The following is a 7,111-nucleotide window of genomic DNA, read 5'->3' as shown; positions in this document are numbered from 1 at the left end:
TGGGGGAAGGGGAGTGCCCCTGTGAGGGAGCACCCTGCTGGGGGAAGGGGGCACCCCTGTGACGGAGCATCCTGCTGGGGGAAGGGGAGTGCCCCTGTGAGGGAGCATCCTGCTGGGGGAAGGGAGCACCCCTGTGAGGGAGCATCCTGCTGGGGGAAGGGGAGTGCCCCTGTGAGGGAGCATCCTGCTGGGGGAAGGGAGCACCCCTGTGACTGTGAGGGAGCATCCTGCTGGGGGAAGGGGGCACCCCTGTGATGGAGCATCCTGCTGGGGGAAGGGGACACCCCTGTGACAGAGCACCCTGCTGGGGAAAGGGAGCACCCCTGTGAGGGGGCATCCTGCTGTGGGAAGGAGGCGCCCCTGTGAGCAAGGCCCTCGGCCCCAGGCGTGGTCCCCTGGAGTGAGGCTCCTTGGCTCTGCCGCAGCCAGCCTCAGGGACACACAGAAACCTGAAACCAGGGTGCACTCCTGGTGTTAGAACAGTTCAGACATGTGGCCTTGCCGGGGTGCCCTGGGTGGGGCAACGGTCTTTCGGCCCCAAGGGCCTTTCTGCCCCTCAGTCTTACACCCACTGGTCTGGCTATCCCTGCTACCTCCTTCCTCACCACGCCCCTCTGTGTCACACACACACACACACACACACTCACGCCCTGCCCCACCTTCTCTGCTCCATTACAGTCCTCTCTAGCCAACATCCCACCAGTCAGAATTTGACCAAGAAAAGTGAAGAAACGGGGAGCTATAATGTGCCAAAGAACACGTACGTACAAGGATCCCAAACTCGGCAGAACACGTTCGCCTGTCTGAGTTCTGCCCTCAAGTCACCGGACACACGTGGGAAGGTCTTTCTTCCCTCCCCCCGGAGAAGGCCACCTCTGGCTCTCATCACTGACCAGAGGAGCTGCGGGTTTAATCCTGGCCCACAGGGATGGGTGAGCTGGTAGGCACACTCACTTTGCCACCTCAGCTGACCGACTCACTCTTGACACTAGGAAGTAACTTTTCAGGTGACTGAGCAAGAGGAGGAATCAGGTTTCCACATGAATCACCTCTAAAGCCTCCCACTGCATGACTGTGTGAAGAGCCGCAAGCTAGAGGCAGGGAACCCCCTTGTCTGTCTGTCATAACTGTATGCAGAGATTGCTTCTCCATGACTCCTTGGCCCTTTGCTTCTCTTTCTTTCTTCTTTCCTCAGAGCTCGGTCCCTCCCTTTCTTACTCCAGGCCCTGATCTCACACCTGAGGACACTCAGTCTTCCACCCCTCAGCTGGGCGGGAAGCCCCGAAAAGGTCTGTCTCCCCAGTGCCTGCCAACTTGCGAGCCAGAGGAGCGGGCCTGGGGCCAGCACACGTTGTCCTGTCATGCAGCTCTGAGCTCCAGCCTCTCCCTCAGAGTCTTCCTGGTCCCTTCTTTCCAAAGCCACAGGCTCTTCAGTCTCTTGCAAATTCACCTGTGGGCTTCATAATCCTCCTAGCCTTCCTCTCCTCCAGCCTAAACTTTTCTGATGTTAAACCCAAGAGAGCAGCTCCTCCTCATGGCGTATCTCACCCTTTACGTAAATGGTGACAAAGTTGGCCTCTATGTCCCCCCAGCCCCTATGCTCAATCGGGCAGCAGTCGGTCTAAAGCTTCAAAGCCAAGTACTCAGGAATCTCCCATCACTCACCTCGGGCCCTGGAATTGATGCTTGAGGGCTTGCTGGTTGGTGGTGGCTGGTTCCTGTCGTAGAGGAAGAAGGTTGGGCAGGCGTCCACACACACACCATGCACCAACCAGGGGTGTAACGGCGGATGGAAGGCTCTTGTTCCAGCTGCGGAAGTTGTTTCCAAAGTGAAGGTGTGCGGGCAAGCCAGGCTTTGTGGAGCTTCATATACACGGGGGCCGTGGGGGAGGGGCGGGGGAGGCAGAGGGAGGTGGAGAAAGGGAAACTGGTCATGCTTTCCCAGATAATGACGCTACTGCTAGTCAACCTTCACTCTAGATGGTGGGGCCGTGGGGGAAGCAGCCCCTGGGTGCAGTGAGCGCCGGGTCTGAGTTCCAGCTCTGCCATTGGCGACATGACGGGGGCAGGTCATCTAGCTACCTTGAACCTCAGTTTCTACATCCATAAAGTAAAAACAAGCAAGCAAGCAAACAAAAGCTCTATCCCATCACCACGGGAGCATCAGTGCCATCAAGAGACCTGGCCGTCTGTGCTCCTAGCAAGACGCTCAGCCTTCAGGTGTAAGGTGTAGGTGAGGGGCAGACTGGAGCAGTGTTTCCAATGCATGTTCCCCAGAATCTGGTCCTGAGGGATGCTTGTCTGCAAGACTCTCTGTGCACTAAGGATTTCACTGTCAGTAAATTAGAGAAGGCTGGCACATGCTTGACCCCTCTTGGAAACCTATAGTGCCCTGTAGGAGCCGGAAGCCTGGTGTGGGCTTAACACTCCTTAACCCAGTCTTTCCCACAAGTATTAGACCATGACTCTGGGAAACAGTGGACTCTGAATGAAGAACTGGCCAATACTGGCAGAGAATAAGCTGAGAATGGCTCAGCCTGGTGACTGAAGATAGTTCTTTCATTTTTTAATGATTGAAAAAAATTAAAAGAACAGCATTTTGGGACACATGAATGTGAGTGAATTAAAATTTTAATGTCCACAAATAAATCTTTACTGGGACGCAGTCACGCCCATTTGTTCACATGTGGTTTGCTGCTTCTGTGTTACGGGGATAAGTAGCTGTGACTGAGGCCATGTGGCCCACAAAATCACAAATATTTACTACTAATATCTGACCCTTTGCAGAGAGGGCTTGCTGAGCCCTGTTCTGAATTACCTTCTTGTGTGAACATTCTAAGAGTTTCTTTAAACCTGGATCCAGGCAAAGTCATGGGAATAGAAATGTGATGTGAGGGGCAGGATGACTTTCTCTAGTTCTCCTTGGAGAAAAAAGAACAGGGGACACTAGGAGGAGCTGCTGCTGCTGCTGCTGTTTAATCACTAAATTGTGTCCAACTCTTTGCAGCCCCATGGACTGCAGCCCTCCAGGCTCCTTTGTCCATGGGATTCTCCAGGCAAGAATACTGGAGTGGGTAGCCATTTCCTTCTCCAAGGGATCTTCCCCACCCAGGGATCGAACCCATGTCTTCTGCTTGGCAGGTGGATTCTTTACCACTGAGCAGCCCTTTCCAGTCTCTCCAGTTGGCGGACCCTTAATCTCTCATCTCTCTATCACAGACACAGTGCTGTTTGTTTTCTTTAATAAGTCAAATACGTGCTGCAATCCCCAGCCAGCAGGCTGGCCAGCTGCCACTGCTGTATTAAGGACCATGCTTGAGGCCTTTGCTCCCAGAAGGCTGGAGTCTTGTCCTCTAGGCCTAGGCAGGGACCCACATCACAACCCCCTTTTCCTTTCAGGATCTAGGTCACTACTAGTAATCTCTAACTACCATGAGAAGAAGATGCCAAGAGGCTTTGATGAGACAGAGAAGACAAACTAAGAATATCGGGACAATAGATGAGGGGGAGGGCAAACAGGACTGGAGAGTCTAGACAGCTAAAGCTGGAAGCTGAGAGGAAAAGTGAGCCCCAGGGCATCTGCAATCCTAGACAACTGTCTACGGATACACAGGAGAGCAGGAGGGATGAGGTGTTAGCAGGGCAGGCCAGGACAGAGGCATGAGGTCATGGAGACAGCGAGGCAGGCTCCCGAATAGCCACCTGGGGTCATGAGCAGCTCTTTCTGTCTAAGGAAGGAGTAACGTAACACAGGGATTCCAGGCAAACACGTGCCTGAGTCTCTGACTTGGCTGAGCTTATCCCCAGGAGGGCATGATTCCCTGGGAAGGGAGGGCATGGAGAGAACTCAAGGACCTTGGCTCCAGGTCAACTGAGATCGCTGGTTATGAGTTCACGCCATGTCTGCAGGCAGACCTGGGTCCAAAACATGATGAGCCCAGGAGCCCTCTGAGTTTCAGCTTCCTCACTTGTAAAACCGAATCCCCACAAGCCCCAATAACAGTGACACAAAGCCTTGCTGCCCAAAGTGTGGTCTGTGCTCCAGCAGAACAGCAATATCTAGGAGTTCCTTAGAAACGCAAGATCTCGGACCCTTCCCCCAAAACTACTGAACCACAAAGTGCGCTTTAAAAACTCCCAAGACGATTCTTAAGCACGTTAAAATTTGAGAAGTGTTTACATAAAACACAAAAGTATCTGGTATCTTCCACATGGTAAATGCTTAACAAACAGGAGCTACAAGTGAAGCAGAAGCAATTAGAGCAGCTGTTGTCCACGGGGCAATTTCGACCCAGGGGGATAGTTAACAATGTCTCGAGACATTGCAGGCTGTCACAACGGGGAATGGGGGGTGGGAAGTGGGATGCTACTGACGGGTGGTGGCATGGGCCAAGGGATGCTACCAAACATCCTACAGTGTATGGGACAGCCCCTCCCCACAAAGAACCAGGTTACAGCCCCCCTAAATGCCCACAGTGCTGAGGCCCAGAAATCCTGGACTAAGGGAGAGCAGCGTCTGCAGGGGAAAGAGCTGCCATAGACCTAGAGAAGGGTCAGAAGCATACCCTTCGGGGGAGAAGGGCTGTGGTGAGAGAAGCATTGGACTGTTGAGACGGTCAGGAGAGGGGAAGGAAAATAAGGCGGCAACTCGGCAGATGGCCCGAGGGCAGAGGGCGAGGCCTGGCGCACTGGCTCACCGCCACCACCACCCCCCCCCCCGCCCCCCCGCCCCGCCTCGCTCCCAGGGAAGCTCCAAGTCTCAGACTTGGAGAAACTGGATGGAGAAAGTGGGGCTGGTCTCTTAGTGCAGAGCCGTGTGTTTTTATCCCATGCTAGGCGAGACGAAGACAGAGGCTCTCTTAATATCTCTCATCTCCTTACTCTCTGGAAACTTGGAAAATTTCCTTCATGATAATACTGGATGGGAGAAAAGGTCCTCTGTGGATAAACTGTGATTTACAAGGCCACTCTCCCCACTAGATACCCTTTATTAGATTGAAGGTGTTTATTCTGTGACCCTCAGGCCACTCCCGTCACACACGCATGTATGGTTGTCGTGTATGTCATAGCATGTCTGCAGTCGGAATTTTCCACTTAACTCTACTCCCACCCCACATCCCCTACAGATTCTCACTCAGACGGTAAAGAGCGTCTGCCTACAAAGCGGGAGACCTGGGTTCCATCCCTGGGTTGGGAAGATCTTCTGGGGAAGGAAATGGCAACCCACTCCAGTATTCTCGCCTGGAAAATCCCATGGACAGAGGAACCTGGTAGGCTATAGTCCATGGGGTCGCAAAGAGTCGGACATGACTGAGCGATATTTACTTTACTATAGAGAGAGGAAAGAGCTGAACCAGGTGGAGAAGGGTCCCTTCTCCACTCCCCGGGTGAGGCAGTAAAAATCTCACTCTAAACCTGAATATCCCCCCCTTTGTGACTGACAGAAATGCCCTGCAGGAAAGAAGCGATGAGAATATGAAGTAGGGTTTCCTGAGCACCAGAGATAAAGGGAACTTACGTCACCATTTTTCTTCCGGTGAACTGATTCAATCTTCACTCTAGAATAGATTGGTATCTCGCTGTTTGGCTGGGAACACATGCACTGACAGATGCGAGATTTCTGGGCTTTTGTCAGTTCTTCTCCCTGCTTCAGCTGCTCTCATTCTAGGAGTGGAGATGAGAGGTCGGTGTCTACCGGCTGGCCCCCCTAGACTGGCAGTTTGCCATTCTATCTTGTCCTCTATCACTGATATAATTAATAATTTATTATTACAGGCATTTCAAAGCATAGGAGTGAGAACAGACACAGATCAGTCTTACAGCTCTACAGCATGCTCAGATGTACAAAATACTAAGTGAAATCTCTCATTTGCTATTCACTATAACAAAAATGTTAGAAGGAGGACAGATGTTGTTAACTCTCCTCTACAGCATGCTCAGATGTACAAAATACTAAGTGAAATCTCTCATTTGCTATTCACTATAACAAAAATGTTAGAAGGAGGACAGATGTTGTTAACTCTCCTCTACAGATTAGAAAACTGAGATTCAGAAAGATCAAATAATTTTCCCTACATCGCATAAATAAATGACCAAATCATAACCAGAGTACAGGTCTCCTGGCTCTCAGTCACTATTCTTTCGTCTGTTCCACCCTTCATCAGTTTCTCAGTCTTGCATGTATTCACACACTTACTGAATAAGCTCTTCCTGAGCACCTACTGAGCATCAGAAAAGGCTATACAAAAATGAATGACTATGATAACATTTACATAAATGTCCAGAAAAGACACGTTATAGAGACAGAAAATAGAGTACTGGCTGCCTAGGGCTTAGAGTTGGGAATTTGGTGGATGGAAGCAATTGGCAGTGACTGAAGATGAATACAAAGTTTCTATGGGGAGTAAAGAAAATATTCTAAAATTAGATTATAGTGATGCACTCTGTGAGTATACTAAAACCCATTGAAGTGTACCCTTTAAGCAGTGAACTCTGTGGTGTGTGAATTATATCTCATTAAAGCTGCTTTAAAAAATAATTAATACTCAGTTATTGTTCTCAGTTCTAATGAGTCAACAGAGGGAATACACTTGCAAACAGATAAATTGCAACACCAAGTCATGGGAATGTGTTGACACCAGGAACAGAAGGATGGAGCCAATGAAAACATCAAGATGAGGTCTTAACAAGATGTATCTTGGATGTTGCTGGAAGGGTTGAGAAGCTTCCTAGTGGAGATGACATTTGATCTGAGGCTTGAAGCCTGAGTAGGAATTTGCCAGCAAAAATAAAGGAGGACATCTTCTGGAGACCTCTGTGACCTCCACTAATTCTATGGCCATATAACTGCTATAGGGAACCAAAGAGAAGAAGGTTCTAGAAGTTGCTGGAAGAACAAGGATCCTTGATTGCTGTTTTGCTTGATGATTAATGGAAATCCGTGGGAAAGAGCAGTTTAAATATAGTTGCAGGATATGTAAGGGAACCTAAGGTGCTACTGAGCCCCAAGAGCTATAGACAGGAAGGGGGCAGTTGGGTGAAGGACTTGGGTCTCAGTTTTCTAAGCAAAGGCTTTAGCCAATCACAAGAAAGAGAACCATAAGAGACATCC

The sequence above is a fragment of the Capra hircus genome, chromosome 16 (assembly GCF_001704415.2).
Source record: "Capra hircus breed San Clemente chromosome 16, ASM170441v1, whole genome shotgun sequence".
Classification (NCBI taxonomy): Eukaryota; Metazoa; Chordata; class Mammalia; order Artiodactyla; family Bovidae; genus Capra; species Capra hircus.
The sequence above is the reverse complement of the archived record's forward strand: the minus strand, read 5'-3'. Positions refer to the sequence as shown.